Raw genomic sequence first — 26,795 nt, forward strand, 5'->3', positions numbered from 1 at the left:
GCGTCCCGATCGTCCCTCTCCATCCCGCCGCCGCGCGGACAACCCAGAAGGACTTGTCAACGGGAATATTTACGAGTTTGCTACCGTGAGCGTAATAAAAACGATCGTGTAATCTTCGTCGTCGGCTCGTTCCAGACGAAAGTTTAACGAACGCGAATTCCGCCCGGCTGTGGACGCTGATTACGCTCGATCGACCTAGCGGGAATTAGTTCCGAAGTAATCGAGCGCTCCTCCATACTGGCGACAATTTCCAAGCTGCCTTAACCCTCTAGTGCATAGATTTTCAATTCAGTTGGAAAAATTAGACTAGTCTAATTCGGGGATGAAAAGACCGAATCCGATGTCTGTTTTCAATTCGGAGGAAGTCTGGACTCCCCAGGGCAGCCTTCTGGGTCACCGCCTTAAGGCGGGATCATGTAGCAAGCACAAAAAATGTAATGTTTTTTTTATAAAATAAATACTTTATTTTTAATGAAAAGCTATGAAAAAATATTCAGAAAATATAAATTTATTATATAATTATTTTATTGCGCATTGTGAAATTTAACAAAGCACAGATGATGCGCGAGAAGCCATCGCGAGCTGGCCTAAGGTCGACATCAGATATATTGGCCGGTGAGTTCATTTTCGCGAGCAGCGATCGAGGAGAAATCAGCCACCACCATCTGACGATCCTGGATTTGTCAATTGGAGTTGCGTGGTCCCCGAAGGATATGGTGAAGTAACGGGAACGCTGCTCGGCTCCGCCTGAACGTAGCCGTAAAGCTGTTATTTATTCTGAGCGTAATAGTTGTGTGCCTTACGAAGGTATGCGTAAACCAATACGAGATGAAAGTATCGAGAAAGAATCAATCTGCTGACCAATAAAACTCCTGAATTTTTTCGGAGCTTACGCACACCTATTCTGATGTATGTATTTCTACGCTAAGAATTCGGTGTGTCCTACACGTTAGGAGCTTGGCGCTATCCCCATCACTTCTGATTCACTCTTGTTCTGCGAAGACGAGAGCGAGATGGAGCGAGAGCGAGTCAGAAAACGTTGAGAAAAGAGGCAGGTAAGCGGTATGGTGGGAGAATACCCCTCACGAAACGCACCGGCCAATATATCTGATACCGACCTTAATCATGACTTCTTTATGCACATATCATTTTTTATACAGATTAATTATATATTACATCATAAAACATAGCCTATATCCCTTCTTGCTGGTCAAGGATACTGTAGTTAAAATTTTGTAATGATTTGTTCTGTACTTTTTGAGATTTTTGTTAGCATACAAACAAATGCTGTGGCTTTATTATAATAGTATGATACGATATATGTGTGTATATAGGTACCAAATTTCATGAACAAATACCTAAAACGTGCACAAGTAAAATTTTCACGCATCAATGATTAGGGTGATAAACTAACACCCTAACTATAACTTACGATGATCCACTAACATGATACCGCGTTAAGGCGGCTACCGGCCAAGCCTCGCTTCACAGGTGTAAATTATTTTTTGCTTTAAAATCTATATTCCATTCGATAGATCACTACACAAACTACTTACCAATAATTTTTTATGGGAAGTATTTTATTTGATTTTTTTACTTTCACAAATAATTTTCGCAGCATGCTTAGGCTAATATGTGCGGTGTGGCAATACTTTTAAGGCTGGCAACTGAGAATTCTGAAAAAAAAATAAAATAAAGGCGCGCAACTCCTGGATTAAACAGGTGCCCGCCTTAAGGCAGGCGTGTGCACTAGAGGGTTAACCGTTTACTCTACAGACACCGCTTCCAGGCAACAGCCCTACCAAACTCACCAGGGTCTCCCGCGAAACTTCCAATACCCGATTACCTCCACTTACACATTCCACTTAAATAGTTTACATAGAAAGCTCTCCAGCGCTCAAGCGCCGACCTTCACCGCGTCGCTGAAATAGAGCAGTCCAAGTGCCATCAATCCTCCCCCGACCGAAACCACCCATGCTTCGCCTTCAACCTAAACGGCCAATAAAGAGGCTTGGCTCCGCTGTGGAAAAAGGACGCCGGATGAAATCCCCGTAAGAATATTCGGACAGTTTTCTGAAATAAGGGGGAGAGCGGCGGGACCGTCAGGTCGGGCCACCCTCCCGACGGCAATTTACAAGGCGTTACTTTTACGGGCGGGAGGACAAAGTGTTTCTTCCGTGATAAGTGTCTGCAATGGACGGACAGACTGTGCTCGACGTTAGGATAGGTTGAGGTGGCGGTTGAAAAGAGAGGAGCCCGGCGGTTGGAAGGTTTCCTAGTGGGGGTATACTATACTGCCTCGTAAACCACGATCATTGCTTTATTACGTGCTCCCCGATGTGTACCCGCTAATTGTTAGGTGCGAACGCATTTATAGGCAGGTCACTCGTCTCCCATCCCTTGCCACCACCCACTCTACTTTTCTCGCGACACAAGGGACGCGTCGTTGCTCGCTAATCGATACGGGAAAGGTGACGTTTATTGCGGCGCATCATCGCGCTTTATCGCCGAGTGATGCCGATATTGCGACAGGTTCGCGGTGTTCTCTTCCCCCCGTTTTAATGGCCATGCTTCTTGCACCCATTCATCGTTCCCTGACACTTCCAATTCTCCTTACCGATAATGCTCTTTTTATCGAAGCACAGATGTTTATTGAATCTGGTACATCTTCTGTTTATTAGCACGGCGTACAGCGGCCGTTATAGCGTATAATCCAGAGTTTATGCCGCGGCTCATGGCCGATCTCCGCTCATAATTGGTCGTCGAATGGTCCATTAACCGTTGAGTGTTTTATGAACACGTTGCGACGCTCTGAAAGTCACTCGGATAGAGTAATCTCCTTCGATGTTTTCATTGTCTCCGCGATTTTATTAGCCCTCCCCTTACATTTTCAGTTACCAGCCATCGGATCCGCGGCAGTCGGAGCGCCGATAGCTTCTCGCCGAGACTATAAATTCGCGTCGCGAGGGATAGAGCAAAGGAACCATTCGATTCTGCTGACGCTAGGTTTAATTATAATTAAGGACTCGTTACTCCGTAATCAAGCTAGCATTCCTACAGCTTTCCACGCAAATATTAACCGACTGCTCTCCGTGGACGGCTGCGTGTTATACGACTTGTTTCATCAAGGATTAAGCATTGGAAATAATTGCTGATCTTTATTAACACGCCGCTTTACTCTCTATGAAAACGCTTTTACTCGCTCGCGGAAGAATCCGATAAAGGTGCCATTTACGACTTGTAATGCTTCCTATTAATTTCGAACTGTAGCCGATGATCCCTGAAAGTCATCGTTTCTTAATCGATTACTCCGTTTTGTCGGAGCCGTTCCGGTAAGGTCAGCGATGCTCGACGCAAATTTATGACAAGATATTCCGCATTATGCGTGTTTACCCACGACTTTCTCGCTTTCCCACAATTTTATTCCGTTCCGTGGCCGAAAGACCGGACTGCCGTAAATATGCATGGGAGGAGTGCGCTGAACTTCGTAATTCATGGCGCCCAGTGGCGAACATCGTAGCAACGCGGTGAACGCGAGAAAAAAACTTTTCCACCGTGGCGAAAAAGGAGAGGATTCCCATTGTTCTTCGTATTTTCGGTTCAAGAGCAAAGTCTCCATAATTCATAATACTCTTCGGTAAATCGTTCCGTGGAATTCGAGTGTGTAATCTTTAAGTGACTTCGTTCGATCTTGATGCAAAAGAGGGCCCAAGAAAATTAGAATAAATAAGAAATTAAAACTTCCTGAAAAAAAAAACGGTAAAAAAGTAGGTAACACATGTTTGAATTTAAATAGTGTCGAACTTATAAATTGCTTTTAAATCACCCGTGAGAGATGGAAGATTATTTTAAAGCTGAAACTGTTTTTAAAACTTTTTCAACGTATTCTGTGATTTTTATTGATTTTTTAAAATAGTATATAAAGTTTTTTTTAGATTTAAAAAAATGGTACCTACCTACCTCCTACCTAAATATATATTTCCTCTTGTTTCGTTACTGATTTTTATGAATAAGTATTACACTTTTTATAAAACAAATGGTTTCTGTTATTCGTCAAATGGCTACAAAAAATCTCGCTCGCTGTCAAAAACTATACTTTAAAATAATTATTTACAATTAAATATAAAGGTCGGCAGAAATTATTTTTGCATAGAGCGACGGTGGAGCTAGATCGGGCCCTGACCCAATATTCAGAAGAGGTTTGATCTTTCTATCTGGATCAAACGAAAGACGGAACTCGATTATCTAGGGAAGAAATGCAAGCCATTCCGGGATCCGCTTTTATCGCCCCTTCTTCGTTGGCAGCATTCCATGGAAGAATATCGTAAACGTGCACGAATGCCGTCCATAATACGGTGAACTCCCTGTAATCCTCTAATTTCTGATCGGAGGCAGCGTATGATCATGGAAGCCGTAGGTCTGCGCGGTATCGCGCTGTTTGGACAGCCAGCGGAGCGGATAAATACAGAAATCGTATGTATTTATTGCTCCACGCTGAGCAGTCTGAGCCATGTCGATGCTTCTTGCGTCAGGAACAATCGGAATGCAAAGGAAGTCGGTCCAGAGGGCGGGAAAAATAAATTGTTCCCCTCAGGTATCAGTTTTCCCAGCCGTCATTTCGATATTGAAAAACATCCGAGGGACCTTTTTAGATTTCAACTAGAAAGCAATGTTATGTTGCCTCGAGACTCCCGATCTCCAAAGAAAGACGTTCCCCGCGATAGCCACAGTGCAGCACCGTAGCGGCCGGTTCGGGAAGCCAATAAGATATTCGACAAGTCGTGGAAAATACCGGTGCCCACGGTTTCTCGCTTAATTACACGTGGAGTCGCAAAGTGCGGGGCAGATGGAATCCTGACGTCGCGTCCGCGACGATTGAGAGGACAGAGGAGGGAAAGGGAGGAAAGGACAAGTGCATAAGGAGAAATCACGCTGGTCCGCCGAAGAATTCGTAGCTTATGGGGCCCCGCGGCGGCGCAAAGGTTTCCACGGACCTAAAAGGGACCTCGTTGCAGTGGTCCTTTAATCAACGATCGTCCATTCCTTTTCTCCCCCCGCTGAAGGGCTCGCAGCGGCCGCGGACCTCCCGGTAAAATCCTTTAATTAAATTTAATTAAAATCTGTACAGTGTATTCTTTTTTACGTGCTGCGCCGCGGAAATATTTCGGGAATGGAAACCATGGGGCGAGATAGGGGAAGAGAGAGAGGGAGAGGAGCCCTCTCGGAGAGAGGAGGCTTTGATGTTTATCAAAGCCGGTTCCTTCGAATCGCGATCGTCCTACGAACGTTAATTCTCTCGCTTGATGTTCGATTAAGGTTCGAGGGCCCCCACCGCGACGGGAGGGGGATATTTAGAATCCCTTGCCAACGTAATGATTCCCGATCTCTTTCTCCACCGTCTCGTGGCCTTTTACCTTCGCAAATCGAGCCCGGCCGCGGGGATATTCCTCTCGTTCCTCTTGCACAGCTCTCGAGACTTGTTGAGCACGCGATGGCCGTCGCGGAGACAAAGAAGCAGAATGTCCACTGAAATCGGATCGATCCGGGGAGAATTCGTGGAGTTTATTCCGCTGCGCCGGACGCTGGGTCTCCTGGCCGCGGGGGGAGGAGAGGAGCGGCGTTATCAGCGTGGGCAGTCGGATCGCCAGTACTTACTCGTCATATTTCCTACCTGAATCCACCCACGCTCTGTATCTGGCTTCGCCCCGGTCGGTCTCTCCGGGGGAAAATATCGAACCAGCCGCTCGTATACACTGCAGCCACGTACGAATTTTCGTATTTGGCTGAGATCACGTTTGGATAAAATGGCAGCACGGATCCCCTGCTGACGCCGATATATAGACAGCCTCTACGTGGTCTAGGCGCACGGCTGCTCCTCGAGCAGCTGGTCATACACGGGCGCGCACACGCGCGGATAGACGGACACAGGCGCGGAGGAAGACGCTACTATAGGATACCTGCGGGATATACGGTCGCGATACGCTTTTCTTCATTACCTCGGCGTCACGTATGCCGCCGACATGCGGATGGAAACGCGAGATACCGCGTCGAATAACAAGATCCGCGGAGGGAGCCGGATAATCTTTCTGGCTCTTAAATTGCAGATGTACGCGACAGTAGGTGTCGGGCCTGGGGCTCTTCGTCATCCGTGCTTCCTAGGGAACGTCGATAGGGCGGCTGAATCTGTCGGGAGTCAGCGAAGGTACCTATCCAAAGTTTCGGTACGAAATGGGAGTTTTGGAGTTCAGGTACTTTTCGTTCGGTTGATTCGACGAAGTTTGACGTTCTTCGGTGGAAAAAAAAATCAGTGCGCTGAGGAACGTGTCCGTGGAGAGGGGGTCGAAGCGCGAGTTTGAAGCTTTATACTCGAAGAAAAAAAAAATAGCATTTCGCGCAGCCTGTATCCGCGTGAAATTGGCCCGTAAACAAGCTTGCTCGTCAAACTCGTGATGCGGATACGGCGAGAACGGCCGAAACTCATATTTTCCCTTCGTCCGTTCGGCGAACAAAGAATCTCTGCTCGCTGCTCGAACCGAAACGACAGATATTTAAAGCGCAGACTGCAGATTTCCCTTGGTTCTCGATACGTCAGGCACTTACAATAAATATAGAGATAACAATAAACGCGTTCAAACTCCTGCAGGTTTAAGTCGACCATGCGAAAATATTAAGATTAATTATCCAAGTTAAACGAAATAATTCAGTTGCTCGCATCGAATAGAATCCCAGAAAAATATTTATAAAATAATAGCGTTTCCTTTACTTCTTATCATTGTAAACTAAAGGGCCCTATACCCGTGCAATAATAATATTTATGAATAAACTCTTCCGAAGTATTTATTTCCGGTATCGATGAAATTCCAGTAAACATTTCTCTTCCTTCTCTAATCCGCATTGTTAACTCGGCAGCAGAAGGCAGTGCCCGTTTACGGCGCACTCCGAGTCGCCAGCCGTCGGAAAGCGCGAGAAAATTCGCGAGTCCCGCGCTTGCGACACGTCTCCAGCGAATGGAAACGCTGCTTTCCACTCGACTGTTTCCAGCCAAGAAGCCGGCGGTCGTATAAATAGATGCACTCGCATAGATATCGGCGTTACGAGCCGGAGTAGAAGGAACTTTATGCCGCTACCGTGTCCGTAAGCGACGCTCGAGGGCCGCGTAAGAATTACACCTTCAGACGCCGCCGAATGGAAACTCTGAGCGCTACTCGCGGCTAATTCGCCGGACATTATTCCGCGGATTTCCCGCGGCTCTGGCAGACTTTACGCCGCTCGATCCTCGTCTATAAATCGGCGTTGCATCGGCAATAACGAGCCGCATAAACGCTAGCGGGGAAATTCCTCGAGCGTGTTTTCTTTTTCTCAGGGATGGATCGACGGAGTGGAAGTCAGTGGAGCGTTTACAGGCGTCGTAGGTATGTTCTCCGGCGTGTTTACAATATTACCGGTGGAAGCGGGATTGGAAGGCGATCGATGTGGAGAAATATGCTGGGCTCGGCCGCGAGGGGATGAACACCGAGGCCACTCGTAAAGTAGGAGTTTCAGGAACGGCGGAGGTGTGCGAGTAACACGCGCGAAATGTCTAACTACGATGGACGCGTACCGTGGACGAAAATATCTGGTTCCGAGGGAGCCAGCCGGGTCTTCTCCTCCTCCTCTTCGTTTCGCCTGTTCTGGTCAGCTCGTTTCGCCTCCTATACCGCATCGGCACCGTTACCATGATCCGCAGCGCGCAGACATTGCTTCACATTTCCCAGAGGATAGCAGCAGGCCAATTCCATATCTGAGGACAAAAATGATGGAGAGCAGAGGAGCCGGGAAGAGCGAGAGAAACAGGGAGACGCGCGCCGCTGCCCATTTTCCCCGTGGCCACGAAAGGGCGGGGACAGGGCGAGGGCTTGAAGGGAAACGGCCATCCTGCATTCCAATCTCCACAAAGTACAAGATCCAAAGGATCTCTCTCCAGCAAACGTGACCTATACGCTCGGTTTCTCGTAAATTTCCTGGCTTCTCTAGGAATTCCCTCGCTTCCCCCGCGGCGCCGTTCTTCTCCTAGCCTCTGCAAAGTGAAAATTCTTGTAACAACGATTTTCGCCGGGATTAATCGCGCACTGGGGACTTGGCGAGACTTGGTTGCTGGATAGCCACAAACTTCCCGCGCAGCTTTGTCTGCTACGCGGAGCTTGTCTTTAGAAGTAACCCTCGTTAACCGTAATTGGCGAAGTTGAAACAATTCCAACCCAGAGCAGGAGTCGCAGTTTCGTTTCTATCTGTCGCTGTTTAGGTACTATCTATTCGATAGCTGTTGGTATCCTAGCTAGGGGCCGTTTTGAAATGCCTGTAGGTTCAGGTATGGGAGGGGCTAGTGGACGTTTTAGACAGCTTAAGCGGGAACAACACTGTGACGGCCGGAAAAGTAAGCCAGTTTTAAGAATTTTTTTCAGGAATAATTTACAGTTTTCATAGAAAAAATTTATTATCTACCTTTAGCACGTTGTTTTAAGAGACTATACAAAAAAAATTAATAGAAAAACATCCATAAATTTTAATATATTAATTAATCTTCTGGACCCCCCCATCGCGAGTTTGTAGAATGTGTAAATATGGAATAGCAGGCCCGAAATCAAATTTCATTTTTTCTTTATAAACTGTGTGAGTGTAGTTTCCGTTGTACTTATCGATTTCTTAAGCAAATTATTTTTGTGAGAAATGGTGAGGTTTTGAAGAAAAGTTTCGAAATTCCGCGAATAAGGTGGACAGTTTTTCGAGCGTAGTATTTCAAAAACTTTGTTTCCAATCAAAGAATCCGTACGTACAACGGAAACTACACTCATATAGTTTATAAAAAAAAAATGAAAATTGATTTCGGACCTGCTATTCCATATTTACACATTCGACAAACTTGCGATGGGGGGGGTCCAGAAGATTAATTAATATATTAAAATTTATGGATGTTTTTCTATTTTTTTGTATAGTCTCTTAAAACAACGTACTAAAGGTAGATAATAAATTTTTCTATGAAAACTGTAAATTATTCCTGAAAAAAATTCTTAAAACTGGCTTACTTTTCCGGCCGTCACAGTGGTGTTCTCCCTTAATTAAATCTGCAATAAAGGAAATATCCGGTTTAACAGTCGAATAGGATCTGTCTATTTATTTAATCTTATCTACGGAACACATTTGCACGGAGATTTAATGTCAGAACGGGGCGGAAAATTGGACGTTTTTCCACAGTTGGAGCGCGTTGGAATCGATTTCGCGGTGCGAAAATCAATCAGCGTTACCGAACGAGGACGAATCGGGAATAAACGCACGCGGAGCAAGGAGTCATTTCCTTATCTCAGGGGCAGTAGGTCATCGCGATCGTAAACGTGGGTGTTTTTAACGACTGCGCGTTGCTCGCGTACGAGCGCGACGCGCGGGAAAGCAAAGCAAGCTTAATTGAATTCTGTTCGATAAGAAGCTATTTTCTGCGACGGGGAATTAATCACCGCAATAATCAACTGTCTCGTATTCATTAGAATAATGGTTCTGCAATCTCTGAAATAAATTGAACGCGCTACGGTCGAAATTTAGATTTTTAGTAGAACTATAAAAATTGAAAAATTCGAGAGAATTAAAAAATTAAATTCAGGAAAATTCAATTATAGAAAAATGGTTCTGCAATCTCTGAAAAAAATTGAACGCGCTACGGTCGAAATTCAGATTTTTGATAGAACTATAAAAATTGAAAAATTCGAGAGAATTAAAAAATTAAATTCAGGAAAATTCAATTATAGAAAAATGGTTCTGCAATCTCTGAAAAAAATTGAACACGCTACGGTCGAAATTCAGATTTTTGGTAGAACTATAAAAATTGAAAAATTCGATAGAATTAAAAAATTAAATTATAGAAAAATAGTACTTAAATATGTTGCTGTGTAATATTCTCCACATTTTCAGCTACTGTTTATTTTATTCTGATTTCGACGCTGAATTGAAAAACACTTTCTTCCTTTGAATAAGAGCTCCAGCACCGATAAATTTATTATTACTTCCCGTCTCAGTATACTCAGTTTACAGAATCGTGCAGTTCCCGTGACATCACTGCCCGAAATAGTTGCAAGATCATCCACCAAAAATCTGATGGTAGCATGCGTTTAGCTGATTCTCCAGACTGAAAGTTTTCAAATCATTCAGAGTGCTGTTATTCACCAGGAAGCATGGAAAGAAATTCACTTCCCCCCTTTAGCGAGAGTCCCGCGACTGAAAAGTGTCCCACAAAACTTTTACCGATATCTACCTAATCAATACACATCGAACACTGCCACAAAGGAACACGCCACTGCTATTTCGGCGCGAGCCATTACCGTGCCCCGCTTTCTGTTCTATTTAGCAAGCTACTCAACACTAGCACGACAGTGTGACACTTTCAGAGTGTACCTGACACTTTCCAAATTGAAATTTGAATATTTCAAAATTCACTTAACGTCTCCGCAAAATTCTTTTGACTTTCTCTTTCAGTACCTTTTAGAGAAGATACAGCACATTGCTCTCGTTTACAATAAGAAAATTGAAGAAATTGGGGATGAAAAGTTGATATTCTAACGTCTATTGATATATAAAGAAGATTAAAATTAGAAAATTTAGGGATTTAGGGTTAATTGAAGAGTCCTCGCAGGAAACACTGTAAGTGCCAAAAATCAAATTCTGTACAATAGTATTCCCACTGACGTGTATGACATTTTCCGATAAAAATGTCCTTTTTTTAATTTTGGCACTTACAGTGTTTTCTAAAAAGCCTCTTCAATGATTTATCGCCCCTACCGAAACAGAGTTTCTCTGCCTCGACCCTTGCCACGCAACCCGATAGAGTTGCACAACAGCCCTCTCCCCCTCCCAAATCGAAAGTTTTCGAGATTAACGTAGAAAAAGCTGCTCTCAAGTAACTCTCCGATATGATCGCATAAAGATCTTGTGCTATGAGTAAGCGGCGGTAGTAAAGCTTACAAGCGGAATAGGTACAGTACACTTTCTCGCGTATAAGAACTGCAGCACGGCATGAAATCGCCGCAGTGGTTGATTTCAAGAATCACGTCCTACGTGAAATATTGGAGCAAAAAGGTTGCCCCTTCCTGCGAGAACTCCATGGTCACTGTGTGAGTAGCTTTCCCAGTGCGTTCACTTCTCCCCTTCGTACACAGGCACTGCTTAAGACTTAAGCGCCGAGTAAAAGATTCTCGAGAATCTTAATCGGTAGCTCCCGTTCGAAAACTGAAGTCACAAGGTTCGCAAGAACTACTCTCGACATTAGAATAATTCTAAACACACTTCTGGGAGGCTGAATGAAATTTCAGAAGAGACCCGTTCCTTCTAATTAGAAACATTCGTGCTAGGGATTGCAAACCGGTAAATCGGTAAATCGGTTTGAAGCTTTTTTCACTGATAACGTAGTAGATATCGACGGAATTATGCGCTACATTGCTATACATACATTTTTTACCAGTAATTCGCCAAATCTTTACGATAATCCGATAAATTACGTATTTCTCGCGATTTACCGGTAAATATCGAGAAATACGTAATTTATCGAATTCCCGGTAAAAATTTGGCGAATTACCGGTAAAAATTGCATGCATAGCAATGTAGCGCATATATACAGCGCATAATTCCGTCGACATCTACCACGTTATCAGTGAGAAAAAACTTCAAACCGATTTACCGATTTACCGGTTTGCAACCCCTAATTCGTGCACGAGCACTTCCGCGTTCCCGTAATTGATCGTAAAAGCCACCCTTCCCGCCTCGCTACAAAGAAATAGATTTAAAAAAAAGAAGGAAAACTGGCAAAGTTTTATCGCGCGAATTGCACACTTTTGGCGCGAGTGCCTCTCGGGAAAACTTGCCTCGGACTATAGTTCGCACTGGCTCTCGCGAAGAATTCTTCCGGCAGCGTTGCTCGCGGCGAGGTGAGGAAAGAGCGCGGAAGGGAAGAGGCAAGGGTTAGCGACCTAACGGGATCAAGTGCTGTTCAATAGGAGCACTTTCGAAATTCCTGACAGGTATGCCTGTTTTTTTTTTCACCGAAGGAGAAAGGACCGCGCGGCGTTTTCACGATTTTCGTTGATCGAACACGGACAGCCGCTTCCGCTCAGGTATTCCTGGGGCGAAAGGGTTGCGCCGTGTTTTTTCTACCTTCATTTTCCCTGGTTTCCAGTAGCCCACCACATTGCCAGCGAGCCGCGGTCACCGGTGCCCCTTCGATTCGCCCTGGGAGGCGATTTTTTTTGGTCTGGCCAGAAAAAAAATATTTTCCCGTCGGGCTGTCATAAATCCTTCCAGCGTTCCTCGTGACTCGCGCTACGACATCCCTTGCTCGCCGGCTCTGAAAGCAGCAAAGTCGGCTTCACGATTGGAAAGGGTTGAAAGGCTGTTGGACGTCTTTCTACAGGGTTACAGGCTGCGAGAGAATGTCGTATACCTCAGGAATGGATGAAAGTAATGAGGAATTATAATATACAAGACGATCCTGAGAGTGCAATGTTATTATGTCTTTAATTTCAATTCGTAATTTCAATTTGTCGATTTTTAAAGCATTATCTAAAATATAATAAGGGGAACCTTTTTTTCTTGGAGTTCCCAGGGGACGTAAGATATTTCTCTTTGTAGGGACTAACTCTACACCTCGTAGACTCGGTCACACTGTTGCCCAATTAGTAGAATTTTAATAGAAAATTCGTGGCTTCGGTTTTGTACCGATTGTTTTGTAATATTAATGAAGAAATACGGAAGTGAGGGACTGTTACCAAAAATCGGGGAAAAATGATTACCTTAAGAAATTGGGGACAGAAATTACCAGGCACTCTAATCGTGTTTTGGGGACTGTTACTGGAAATCGGGGACTTCTGTTAATTCGACACATTTTTCTCACAAAAATGATGATATTCTGTAATATGTAGGTAAATTTACCCGAGGCTCCGTGAGGCTGTATTATTTGTGAACGATGCGAGCAATCGTATGCATGAATATACAGAAATTTTCATTCTTTATTTTCAATAAAAGAATTCGCAAAGTCACCACTATCACCACTCAGGTTTATCTTTTCATTATATTGACTTTTCACCGCTGTGTCAATTTGACATCAAGGAACAAATTAAGTTGGAAAACTGATGGACAGATGAGGGTTAAGGGGACAGACCACTGTAACGATCCGAAATGTAAGGGTGTCTCCGGGAATTTATTTCAACCAAACAACGGAAGCAAATCAATGTGTTGTTTAGTATAGTTAATAATGTACATATCGAACGGTAAGAAATTTTTTTTTCAATCAAATTCATAAATCCTTTTCCTGTATACTCTTCGTCAAAATGTGCGTTGCGGCAAAATCGTGGTTGTCGCGTTGACAGTGCCCAGGCCATGTGGTTAATCCGAATTTAAAAAGACAAACATATTTAGAAACTAGAAGCCTACCTCTATTACACGACGATAAAAAAATTTCAAAATCGCAAGGAATTACAAAATGGCGGACCACTGAACACAAATCATGTTCGGGGGTACAAAATTAGGGAAATATTGATAAAAAAATAGGTGGTCGTAAAATTAAAAAAAAAAACCGATCGTCAGGTAATAGAGACGGGTTTTTGGTACAATAAATGCCCTTGCTCATGTCAATTGGACGTATAGTTTTCTCTGTAGACTGTCAACGCGGTTGAAAGTTGTAATTCTGAGGAAAACGCGTTCAAAGTTCCGCGAGGCACAGTCGGGCGCTCGACGCCGCTTCACGGGAAATACCATATCTCCGTCAATTTTGCTAATTTCTTCATAAAATTTGGAGAGAGCATTCTTGAAACGTACGTCTTTCAGAAAGTGTGAAAAAGAAAAATCGATTTTTCCGATTTTTACAGTGGTTTGCCCCCTTGAATACATAGTCGCCCCCGAGTAGAAACTATGCTGATTCCACTGCTCCAAATCCTCTTCTAGGCAAGATACTTTCTCCTGGAAAGCATATCCACCCGTAAAAAGCAATCGCGTCTATAGCTTTATTAAATCACCGACGTCTCATTATTTCCTTGCATTCTGAGCGCGAGGCGCGTCGACCGTCCTCGTCCTCGATTTTTCCCCCCTGCAGCAAATTGTATCTGAACGCGTACGTATTAAATTCCCGCAGCACGAGCCCGCGTCGCTTATTTATTCCGCTTGTATCGGCGACCCGGAGGACGTAATATTCGATCCTACGTAAAATATCCCGCGGCGGATAGCGTGGTCTTTGCAGAAAGCCGGTGTCCGAGCATTTCGTGGCTCGAGCCATCAACCTATCCAGAGCCGGACTCTTTCATTCCGTTTTATACATTCCTTTTGATCCCCCAGTAATGTGGTTCTGCTTTTTTCTTTTGCCTCGAGTCGTGATATCACGGAATGGGGCTGTATCTATACATCGGGGCTAATTCCGACTCGGTGGACATCGTGTCGCGATCTTTCCAACCGTATATACGCCGGTTTGCAACTGCGTCGATGGGCTTTGCGTCGAGGACGCGTCCAGGCATCTGGACTCGAATGAGCGCTATGTCATGGATACCTAAGCTTAGGTTTCAGAAATCAGGCAAAGAGCGCACTTAGCTCATTGCGCACGGAGTTTCGGGATAGATAAAATGTGGAGAACACAATGAATGGAATTTGATAGGGATTATATAAAAAGTACTGAAGAAGAGGAGTAGAGGGGAATGGGGCAATCGTGGTCGGTGGGTAATGATAAGGAAGGAAGAGAAGAAGGTAAAATTAGAAGAAAATATATGGAAAAATAAAAGTAAAAGAAAAATTTGTAAAAAAATTAAGCTGGAGAAGAAAAAGTCCAAAAGACCTTAGCTCTATAAAAACGACGAAGATGACGATGTAGGCGAAGCGGAACACAAGTGCATTGTTTGATATCAGTTTGGCAATTATAATGAAATGTGCTTTCAATTCATCTCTTGTGGCCTTTGGGCCCATTCTGAATGTTGTGGATGGGACTCACAAGGGAACATCCCGAACCCGGAAATTCCAAAAATTCTGCAACTTTGTGAATATGTAGGGAATTCCCTCCTGATTACAACGGAATTTTTGTTTGCTGCCCAAATTCACTCTACGGGGGTGTAATTGACCCCTGAACATCCGGTTATTTCCCGATTTTCTGTTATAACTCGTGAACTGTAAAATATTTTTTTTCGCCAAACGATAGATCTAATTAAAAGAAGTAACTTTTGTCGTGAAACTTTCTTTCTATCTCTTACAGTTCCCGAGTTATAACACAAAATCGGAAAACAGCCGAATTTTTGGAGAGTGAATTTAATCAGCAAACAAAAATTGCGTTGTAACCAGGAGGAAATCCCCTACGTGTTCACAAAGTTTCAGAATTTTTTGAATTTTCGGATTCGGGATCTTCCCTTGTCAGCCGATGCCGCGCATTCGAAAAATGCAAAAAAACAAATGCCACGTGACCGTTAATTTCCCGAAGGTGTGGACAATAATGGTCAACACACATCTTTTGGCCACAAATTTCGTAATTTTACTTGTAAATCAATATAAAACTAATTATTCTCGTATCCTACAAATAGCTCGATAGCTTTTGTTTATAAGAGAATCATTTGCAAGAAATATTTCACCTCGCATCTCGGTTTTATTACAATTATAGCTTAAGCGACCGCCGCCACCCCCGTTTACCCTATGCATTTCGATCGAATACACCTTCCCATAGCATCGGCTTGTACGCAAGCGTAGAGTTTCATTCCGATTGCCAAGTTTCCACGATTCGAGTTACCTCCGAAACGGTAACGACCGTGAACCGTACTTGAAGCGCGGAGTCTTGGCCGCGCAAGAATTAAGGCTGGCTCGGGAGCACAGTATTTCTGGCCGAAGTTTCCCACGGGGCGGGGAATTAAATACAGCGATCCCGTGTAATTAAATTATCCGTCGCGGCGCGCATTAAATTATCCGGGCCGCGGATTTCGTCCCAACTCCGCGACCGGTTAATCGCTTCTTTTCAATCGCGGCAATGAACTATCTCCTCGTAATTAAGGGGCGAACGACGTTTGTCCGTTCCCATTAGCGACTTGCTCGATCGGACTGCGATCGCAGCGGATCGAATCGAAGAAGGCAGCAACGGAAATCGACGGCTCTGTCGAAGGAGTGTGGTTGCGATCGAATTAGAGGCAGGGACTGAAATGTCCAGGCTCGAATATCGTTAGGGGTCTCGTTAGGGAATAGAATGTTTACAGCGCGCTGGTTTTCTCTTTTAAAGAGCCGGCTGTATCGCCAATTCGGTGACCAAGACATTTCATATCCACCTTTGAATACAAAATGCACAGTCAAGAGCGTGCTGTATATGCTTTGCGCTCAGCCGTATCGGGGAAGTCGTAAAATTGGCGGAACGTTGACGAAAAAAAAGGGGTGGAGGGGGGGGGGGGCGGGGGAAATACGAGCTCGAGGATATAGCGGGCGTGCTGTAACGAAGCAGCGGCAGAGAAATTCCAGGATGATAAATAGTCGCAACAAGGTAGAAAGCAGAAAATCCACCGCGCACCGCCCCCGGGATCGATATAACACAGAGCGCCGTGGATTTCCCTTATCGAGGGCCTCCGTGCATGTGTGGGGCGGCCAGCCGCCGGCGACACGCACCCGCTGTACGCGAATTTCGAATTTATAAATTTTGCACGCGCAATATTGCGCGAGATTGCCGCGCGCGTCCTCCGCCCACCGGTTGATTACAGCAATTTACTTTCATGCAGTCGCTGCGACACCCCCTTGGTTACTGCGCCGCGGAATACTATTTCGGTGTTCCTCTGTACAAGGTGTCTCGCTGTGTCGCGAGAATCGCGGTCGGGCTACGGGGATCGTTCCATAAATAAACGCGCCATTGCCGTATGGTAATTTAAGGTGCATGTTTATTTCAAAAAGCTACAACGCGGCGATATTTCTCGGCAAGGTATTCCTTGAAAATATGACGCCTCGGTCTCGCGGAGGAACGGCTCGAGTTGCGCCGTGCCGATCGTTCTCACAATTCAGGGGAGCGAAGGGTCGATGGCTTACTTGCGCCTTCGCGGGATTTGTATAATTCTTCGCAGAGAATGGAGGTGTGTAAACAATTTATTCCTGCTTCGTGAACAGTCAGCTTCCAGAGAGTCAACTTTCGCCGTTGTGCAAATTCGAGACACGTCTCTAGCCAGATAAATAAAAATGCTACCCCTCGCGATCTTCCATTTAGTGAAATGACGACGCCCAGCCAATACTTACGCTATATTGCATACCTGCTCAAGTTTCTTTGGAGTTCCACTTAGTAACCACCAACACACTATTTGAATAATTTGTTCTTTATTTGCTGATAATAATTTGCGAACTTTTGCACACATGTAAAAGCAGTTAATAAAATAATAAAATAAAATAAAATAAAATATTTCCGTATAATAAAATAAAATAAAATAAAATATTTCTGTATAATAAAATAAAATAAAATAAAATATTTCCGTATAATAATATAAAATAAAATAAAATATTTCCGTATAATAAAATAAAATATTTCGTGGTCGGTTCAATATGCCGCGGTTCAAAAAGAGAGAATAATTCGAAAGAAAGCAAGCACCTACCCCACTTTCTCATTCCCATCCGTAAAATCTCTCCTCCCTCCAATAGAGCGATGCTTCGAAAGCACTCGGCGAATATACGTCCCCAAATAGTTGCGACACCCCGTAGACCCGCGCCTCGGCCGAACGAGAAACTGGCAGTTCGAAGCATGCGCCACACAGCTTGCTCGTTTCCTCTTGCACTCCGCGGCAGGAGTAACGCGCTCGTAGCCGCGCGCGGAAAATACGCCGCGCGGAAAATGCACGGAATGCCGGAAAGTCGCGCGAAGTGCGGCCAACGACCGTACGGGGCTGTTACTTTGATGGCGCGCGAAAAACGGCGAAGAAAATACAGGGAGCGCCGCTGCAACCCGCCCCAAGGACCAAATTATCAAAGTTCCACTCGTCCTGGCGTAATTGCGCGTCCCTCCGACCAATTTATCCTGGTCGCCAGCTTTCGCCAGATTTTCCCCGGGAAACTTTTTTTTTCCCCTCGTCGTTGATGAAAACACCCTTGCTCCGTCTCGCAGAAACTTCAGATAGCTGCCTGCTCCCTCCATCATCTGCCTTTAACGGCCCCTTGATCATTTTCAACCGTGTTTTCCAGTCGGGTTGCAATAGTTGCAGTGGTATCAAAACTGGCGCACAGGGTTGCGTAATAGCATGTTTTTCAAATCGATCTACGAGTCGTAATTTTTTTAGAAAACATGACAATTTTTCTTTTAAATTCCTCGCAATTAAATTCTCTATCGAGCTGTCCGGCCCGAATTGTGAATATCGGTGCTGATTTTTTTATATTTAGCGAAATACACAGCACTTTAAGAAGACGCGTAGACTGATTTGAATAAAAATGTCTTCGTGCGCCTACCCCTTTGCGGCGCGAGCTGCGCGGAGTGTGTGGAGTAATCTACACTTTAGTTTAGATTTTGCTGCGCGCGGAATTCCACATTCGGCAATTTGGAAGCCATTTTGGAAGCGATTTCTTATTATTTGTTTGCGCACTGCTGTTTTTTGAACTCTTGAAATCTTTTTTTCTCGCCCCGCCAACTCTACGCTCGGAAAATAAATCGCTCCGCCGATCCTGGGCGGTGTGATAGCTTTGTAAAAGGAAACCTTTCGTTCGCATGCTTGAAGAATTAATTTTCCCTCCCGTGCTGTGCGAGACGATGCAAAAAATTTTAATGAAATCCCGGTGCAACATTTTCTACCGGCGCCGAGATACTATCGGCATATATCCGCGAATTGCGTGTACGTGGGACGGGTGCGTGCAAACCGCGCGCATTTTTTCCATCGGCCGGCAAAAAGGGCGAAACACAACGGGGCAGCGGGGATCTTGATGCTCGCCCGTTCGTTTTCGTGCATGAATGTTTCATGCGATTCGTGCTCGTGCGCTTTCCGTTTCTCTCTACCGTGTTGCGGAGTTAATTATCGGGCTATTAATTAAAGGAGGGCGAATTTCAGCTTGTTCGCTCGTATTTTACGTGACTACCTGGAATCGTACGAACCGCTGCTTCGAATAAACCATGATAAAAGTGTAAAATGATACTGAAAATATATGAAATAGATAGTAGAGAAAACGAATACGTTATACCTATAATATGAACTAAATAAGACAGTGTTCCCACAATCTTATTTGAGTCGCGACCCCCTTGTATGATATTTAAATAACCAGCGATTAATAAGGTAAAGAAAACACATTAAAAATAGGTATTTCAGAATATAATTCTAACTTAATAATATTAAAAAAAAAAAAAAACGTAGCGACCCCACAGAAAAATCTTCGCGTCCCACAGGTTGGGAATCACTGAATTAAAACAAAACACATTAAAAATAGGTATTTTAGAATATAATTCTAACTTAATAATATTAAAAAAAAAGTGGCGACCCACAGAAAAATCTTCGCGTCCCACAGGTTGGGAATCACTGAATTAAAAGAATACACGTTAAAAATAGGTATTTTAGAATATAATTCTAACTTAATAATATTAAAAAAAAAAGAAAACGTGGCGAGACCCCCCCGAAAAATCTTCGCTTCCCACAGGTTGGGAATCACTGAATTAAAAGAAAACACATTAAAAATAGGTATTTTAGAATATAATTCTAACTTAATAATATTAAAAAAAATTGAAAAAAAAAACGTGGCGACCCCCCCGAAAAATCTTCGCTTCCCACAGGTTGAGAATCACTGAATTAAAAGAAAACACGTTAAAAATAGGTATTTCAGAATATAATTCTAACTTAATAATATTAAAAAAAAAGTGGCGACCCACAGAAAAATCTTCGCGTCCCACAGGTTGGGAATCACTGAATTAAAAGAATACACGTTAAAAATAGGTATTTTAGAATATAATTCTAACTTAATAATATTAAAAAAAAAAAGAAAACGTGGCGAGACCCCCCCGAAAAATCTTCGCTTCCCACAGGTTGAGAATCACTGAATTAAAAGAAAACACGTTAAAAATAGGTATTTCAGAATATAATTCTAACTTAATAATATTAAGAAAAAAAAACGTGGCGACCCCCCAGAAAAATCTTCGCTTCCCACAGGTTGGGAATCACTGAATTAAAAGAAACTATGCCTATAACAATATTGAAGATAATGCTGCAGTTCTATTCGAGTATCCCACGTTTCCTTGATCTAATTTTTGCGTATAAACGGATCCTCTTCGAAGGCCGTCGAGAGCACTCGGTTTTTTAAAAATTCCTCGCGAATGAAAGGAGACGAAAAATGCACGGTATCGAGATCACCTCCTGTGTAGCTCGCGCGTCGATAAAAGGTAGAAGATGCCCCGAGGCGTCGAGGTCGAAGCGGAGTGGAAACGTCGGAACGGCGGAAAGAGATAGGGAGTGGAAGCAACAGCTCGAAAAAAACATGGCGGCGCCTGTTGCGGGCCAACGATGGCTGCCCCGGCTAGCTTTTCCATACTTTCAGCCGACTTGCACTCTCGTACCCATTGATATTCACTCCCCACCTGGCGCCCATTTCGCCTCCCTGGCCGCGCAGCCAGGCTTAAAGGGCGGGTTGCAGGTGGAGAACGGCCGTTGGCGGGGATGCCCGAGGCAATTGGGTTGTCCGGATGATGCATCTTCCCTATGACCGTTTCTCGGTCGAAGGTACGAGGATCTTGGGGATCGTGCCTCCACCTGTAAACACTGCGAGCCCATCTTCCACCTATACCAGCCTGAAATGCAACCGAAAAACCGGAGCGCGTCTGTCGTAAAGCCAGCCGCTGAGAAACTGGCAAGACGGAAACTCGACCAATTCACTTTGCCACTGGCAAACTATTTATATCAGGCTCAGGTGCACGTAGGCATAACCTGGGAGGAGGGTTTAATAAGTTACGAAAAACTGTTCAGTGATAGGCGTCTACTCTTTTGAGCTTCGCTATTGTTAGCTCGTAACGTTTCCAAGGAAGCAGTGGCGGATCTAAGGAGAATAGTGGGAAACGTTGGAAAAATGAAAAAATGCGGAGGTAATTTCCTAAAAGCGGGCTAAATAGTAGTACAGAAAGAAAATTATAGGGTTTGGATAAAATTGTAATACTCTTTCGAAGATGGGACACTGGGGGGCCTTCTGGGCGGGTGCCCCGGCGGCAACTGCTCATCGACTGCCCGTTAAATCCGCCACTGCAAGGAATAACTTTAAAGAAGTCTTAATCAACATTGTCCCGTCAACTATAATCGTCTTTCAGATATTGAGCTTTAACAACAACGACTTCATCGCTTGCAAATGCATAGCTACTTATGTAAAATGAATAGTCATCGTGTGTGCGTTTGAACATGACACCGTTTTGAATTATGACGCGGGAAAAAAGCCAAGGATAAGGCAGCAAATTGTTACGAGTATGGAAGAAATGAGGCATTCAGAGCTAAAACGGACTAACACACTGTACTATTTACTCTTCGAACACCTGGAGGTATAAACAATAAAATCTGCTGTAGGTACTCTAAAGCTGTGGACTTAGGATTAATTAATTTTTTAAAATAGGAGAAATTAATTTTTCTTCGATGTGGGTTAGTCCGTTTTACATAATACAACAATAGGGAGTATTAACCTTGAAATCGGCAATAGATCTGCCACCCACAACACCGAAAGCAATATTTCGGAAGGTCCGCACGCGCCTGCGCGAATTTCAATGGAGTTTACGGACGCCGGGCTGGAGCCTGGGTCGCGTGATTTGGCGGTGCTGCTTTTCGACGTTATACTAGGGCAAGCAGGCTAGCCCAGGCGGGATTAACGTTCCACTATGTTGCAGGGATACGGGAATATTTTTAATAAGCCGAAGTTCAGGTCGTTTGGACGTTGACGCCGCGCCACGGGATGAACTTAGCCGGAGCTTTCTCGCGGCGCGAGAGGACCCCGTTCTCACCTTATTAAAATCCCCAGGACGGTGTGTTCCAGTTCGTTCCCGTATTAAAAACTTCCACACGCGAGTGCGTCCTAAACCGTCCTCCCGCCCACGCACACTCCACCTATTTCTCAAGCGTCAGCCACGCGAGCTCGAACAATTGCAACGAGTTTCCAGAGGGGCGCCGACAAACGTTTCATAGCGAAGACGCAGGTGGATTAGGACGTTTTTATCCGCGCTTAAATATGCAACTGGCAGTCCATCCCGACTGGTCGCCCCGCTGGAGCATTTACATCCTATTTTACATTCAAGGATCCGCGTCTGTCTACCTGCGCTTCCTGGAGCGCGCGGAAATTTCCTGCTCAGATATAGCCCTCCCGTTCTTGGGCGTTCCGGCGCTCTTCTTCGCTCCTTCCTGTTCCTTCCTTTCTGAGCTCTTCCTGCGCTTCCCTCGCCCGTCTGCTCCTCCCGGGGAAGTTCTCGAGCAGTAAAGCGGCTCGTGCACTTTCGTGGGGTGCATAAAGCGAAACGGGTCGGTAAAAGAATTGCCGATCTATGTGTTGCTGCACTGTGGGCTCGCTACGTCTGCGCGGCTAAATACGCTCGCCCTGCGTTGCATATCAAAGCGGAGCCGCTTCTACGGCGGAGGCAGCAGCTCTTTCCTGGCATACCGAGGAATAACGGTGAATCGAATATAAATTCGACTCACCGTCAGATATGCTTATACGTATGAACAGTCGGGGGAGTTTGGCTGTCCTTTACATTCATACTCCACCGCCTCGATGCTTTCCTTTTTTTTATAACAAATCTTACTTAGCTTCAAATAGAAACATTCTGGTCCCTTCGAGTTTTATTGTATAACCAGCAAAATACTCATGCTTCAGAACGGTTATGAATTAGACTTTCCTCGGTTAATTTAACGTTTAATTTTAAAAGTAAGCGTGGCACCCTCTGCGCATGGATTTTGCAATTAGTCTGCAGCCTATGGCAGGGCTATTAAAACAAAGATTCTTCTGGCATATGGCTCATCGAAATCGGCTCAGCAGTTTTTGAGTTCAGATAATGGAACCTATTGAAAGTAGGTTATCTTATTCTTAAGATCGTATCTCCCTGGTACACTGTATGATTTTGATAATGGAGGGGATAATCTGTAATCGAGAGGCAGACGTCATCCCCGTGTGTAAAACGCGAAGCAATTGTTTATCCCGCTCATTTTTCACGGTGGCGGGACGAGCAATTGCATATCAAGGAAGTCGTTACATATTATTGCCCTATCAAAGACTCCAACTCAATCTTTTTACTGCGCGCGACGTCCAATTTCAGTAATGCGGTTACAAGATCGATTGTCGCAGCGCGCCGATAACACGGGCGTAATTAAAAACACACGAGAGCGGCGACTCGCTGCTCGCTCGACGCCCTCTTACCCGAGCGTAGGCGCGCGTTACTTTTTATTATACTAAACTGTATCGCGGAGCAGAGATTGCGCGACTGCTACTTAATATATATTTTACGCGCCTTGTAAATGCATAACATACAGCCAGCGCTCAAATACCTGAGCCGCGTACTTTCTCCCGTAGAGGCAGAACTTGCCGAGAGTACTGGACAGCTAATATGAAGAAAAAAAGGGAATCGTCTCGCTCTGCTGACATTTACGTTTCAGCGTTCAGCTCTAGCTTGTAGCAAGGTGACCAGTTCTGTGTAGGCTTTTCTCGGACTTATCAGCCGTTCCAATTTTAGCTCAGTTTCGTTCAAGATTTATTTTAGAAGGGAAGATCGGAAATTCAAAAAATTATGAAACTGGGGATACGCACAGAATATATATGCAGGTATGTATCGCGCAATTTTTTTTGCTCCCCTAATTCACTCCGAGAGGGTCAGATTGGCCCCTGAAAAGCTGGCTATTTTCCGATTTTATGTTCTAACTTGCAAACTGTAAGAAATAGAAAAAAATTCAGCCAAAGTTACCTACTTCTTTTAATTAGCATTTGGTAAAACTGACGGATATTGTTTCGATTGGCCCCAGTGGCCGATCGACATGAGGTTTTAGGGGCGGGATGGAGAGTGCGTGTGGACGCTAAATCTAAAATCGTAGCTTCGGATATTTATTAGTTTCCGAGATATTAATAAAAAAACAAGCGATACGCGAGTTAGAGCGCAAACTCGGAAAATAGCCGGATTTTCAGGGGTAAATTTTACCCCCTTAGAGTGGATTTTGAAGCAAAAAGAAATGCGTAGTGCATACCTATATATCTTCAAGATATCTCCAAAGTTTCTTTCACCTTAGTTTCCATCATTAAGTGAATATTATTGAAAATACTTTCACCCCTTCAACTCGGCTCCCCCAAGATTAAATCCTGAGTGTGCCACTGAATCAAAGCGTAGCTATACTACAACATTCCTCCTGCGTAGCCTATAATAAAGAATAAAAACGAGGAAATTGCCATTTATTGGCTCGCTCTGAACTTGCCGTGTTTTGCCGAATCAGAATTTCAAGGTTAACGAAAACTCGCGTCGCCGTCGTGCAACCGGCAGGCGCAATAAATATTCATCGCGCTGTGTCTATGGCACGGTTGGATGGGTGGGTGTAACGATTTGGTAACGTTTGGCCGGCTAGCAGCGGGTAGGGATAGAAAAACTGGCAAAGTTGCCACGCTGAATCAGAATAATGAACCGCCTGACGTACGCGTGCGCGTTGTCCACAGTGGCCCGAGTGATATCGCGATGTATCGAGCGTCGATCGATCCTTAGTATTCGACCCGGCCCTTCTCCCTCTATCTCTTCATCCTCTCTACCCGTAATAATCGAGCGCATTCCTCGCTGACGCTGATCGACCGATGATTAACATTCATTTATTCGCTCCCGCGGGGACCAAGTTCCGGCGCGACTACTGTGACTCTCCGTTTTTCATTGTTTCGACGAACAGATGTATTCGTGGCAAACAGCTCGCTCGAGACAGTTCAGGGGAGGGGAATGTACTCGAGTTAGAAGTGATTTTGAAATGTAAACAAACGGCGCTACGTACTCTGCCTCATTAAAATGTAACAGCATAAATTCTGAAGTTCGCGTAGCCGTAATGTCCCCGCGAAGCTTTGTTCGTCTTTGTCAGCACAGTTTAGGGTCCACCTACGTGCCACACGCCGCCAATATTCACGAGAACTAACCGCGTTCCAGCGGCGGAGAATGCTGCTCGGTGGATCAGGTAATCGGTACGAAAAGCAGGGTCCTTGATCACAAATAGCTATCTTCTGGCTGAGTGGGGACTCTCGATAGCATGGGAAAGGATACACATGTTGCACCCAGTGAAATCTTATAAAAAAGCTGCACGTCTTGGGCTTGGCCCCGCGGTTACCGATACCTTGCCTGTATCCCCGTCACCATTCGTCCGTAACGCTTTATTGACAGCGACTTGCCGCGCGCTTCTTTCAGCTGATAACCTACGGTAAAGATCGTACCTTCCCTTCGTTTAATAAAGTGCCGTTTTATCTCGAGTGGTTTCCGAAAGAAATCAGGTTCAACGTAAGTCTGATGGACTTTCTAATGCGTTCGGAGGGATGCAGTACTAACGTTTGGCTTTGCATTTGCTGTTTTAGATGTGGAAAGTGCAGCCAGTGAGGATGGGGCCACGAAGTCGGCGGCTCAGCATCCAATGGGTAAGTCAAAGGTCCTTTGAATGGCTATTGATAAATTCGGCGGTCGACGTTGAACTCGGAGCTCGCTTTACGTAGTCTTGCACAAACAATTTTTATTACGCTCGTAACTTAATCGCGGCCCGAATCGCCGCTGTAGGTACACAAGGAAGGTATAATTACGCAAATGTATTTATTTTCGGGGCGTGTAAACAGAACGCCGATGACTTATTTGCGAATTTCTCGAATTCTTCATTCGACTTTAAAATCTGAAGTTTAAAGGTCGACATTTGGTAGTCGAATTAAAGTTTGTATTTAAAGCCTAAATCCGAAGGTGAAATTTAAAGTGTAAATCTGAATTCGCAGTGTCAGGGGTGAAATTTGAATCTGAATCTCAATTCGGGATCTAGAGCACGTTGAAAGAATTCCGCGGCAACGTCTGTAACTGAAACACCCAGCATTCGATTGCGCGTTCGTGGAAAAGATCTCGCTGCGCGAGATCATGTACAATTTCTCGCGAACTTCTGATAAGATTTCCAAAGTAATCCGGCGTCTTGTGCCGAACTGCTGTCTGACTGGATAAGCATAAAGCGTGGTCGAAGAGAATGGCGGAACATATAACAAAGAAGCATTCGAACGACACTATGAAGCAAAGGAACGCCAAGCCACGCGGCCCACCCCCAACGACCGCGTTTACTCTAACGAAAGATTTCGCTGTTATTTTCCTTCGACCTTTCCCTTGCAGCAATTTTTCTGCGGCAGCTCGTACCACAGCTCCCACAAATTCCCTTGTTGACACGACGCGAAATCTCATTGGGAAAGTAGCGCGGCAGAAAGTATCAAACATATTCCATTCAATTTCAAAATTACATTCCTCCAATCGTAAAATTTCTGGAATCGCCTCTCCCGCCCGTCCACATGTAAGTAGGACAAGCAGTTACGAACAACATACTCGTGTTTCCACGAGTCTCAAAGTGCAATCGAGGACCTTGCAGCAAGAGGGGTGCAACTCCTTTTTCGACAGTTATGACGCGCGATATAGTGGGAAAAAATTTACATCGCTTGGTGCACGTTTCGTGCAAATCCGATAGCAAGTGAGTGATTTATCGCAGATAAATAAAAGTAGAAATATTACTTAGAATTAACAAGAGAACACTAGCTGAGAAATATATATTTTTACACCACAAACAGTAGTTATTCAGTTGATAAGTTTTTGTTACTATTTTTGGCGAAAGATATTCTTATTATTTATA

The 26,795-nt window shown here is 44.5% G+C and overlaps 1 long non-coding RNA gene across 1 annotated transcript in view; it reads left to right on the forward strand.

The window, feature by feature from the left end:
* LOC143366151 (uncharacterized) overlaps positions 1-26,795 on the forward strand; it is a 167,986-nt gene that overhangs the window by 38,404 nt on the left and 102,787 nt on the right. The window contains exon 2 of the long non-coding RNA XR_013084673.1: positions 25,507-25,566. This is a non-coding gene — a long non-coding RNA (uncharacterized LOC143366151). The remainder of the gene's footprint in view (positions 1-25,506; positions 25,567-26,795) is intronic.

Source organism: Andrena cerasifolii, chromosome 2 (assembly GCF_050908995.1).
Source record: "Andrena cerasifolii isolate SP2316 chromosome 2, iyAndCera1_principal, whole genome shotgun sequence".
Lineage (NCBI taxonomy): Eukaryota > Metazoa > Arthropoda > Insecta > Hymenoptera > Andrenidae > Andrena > Andrena cerasifolii.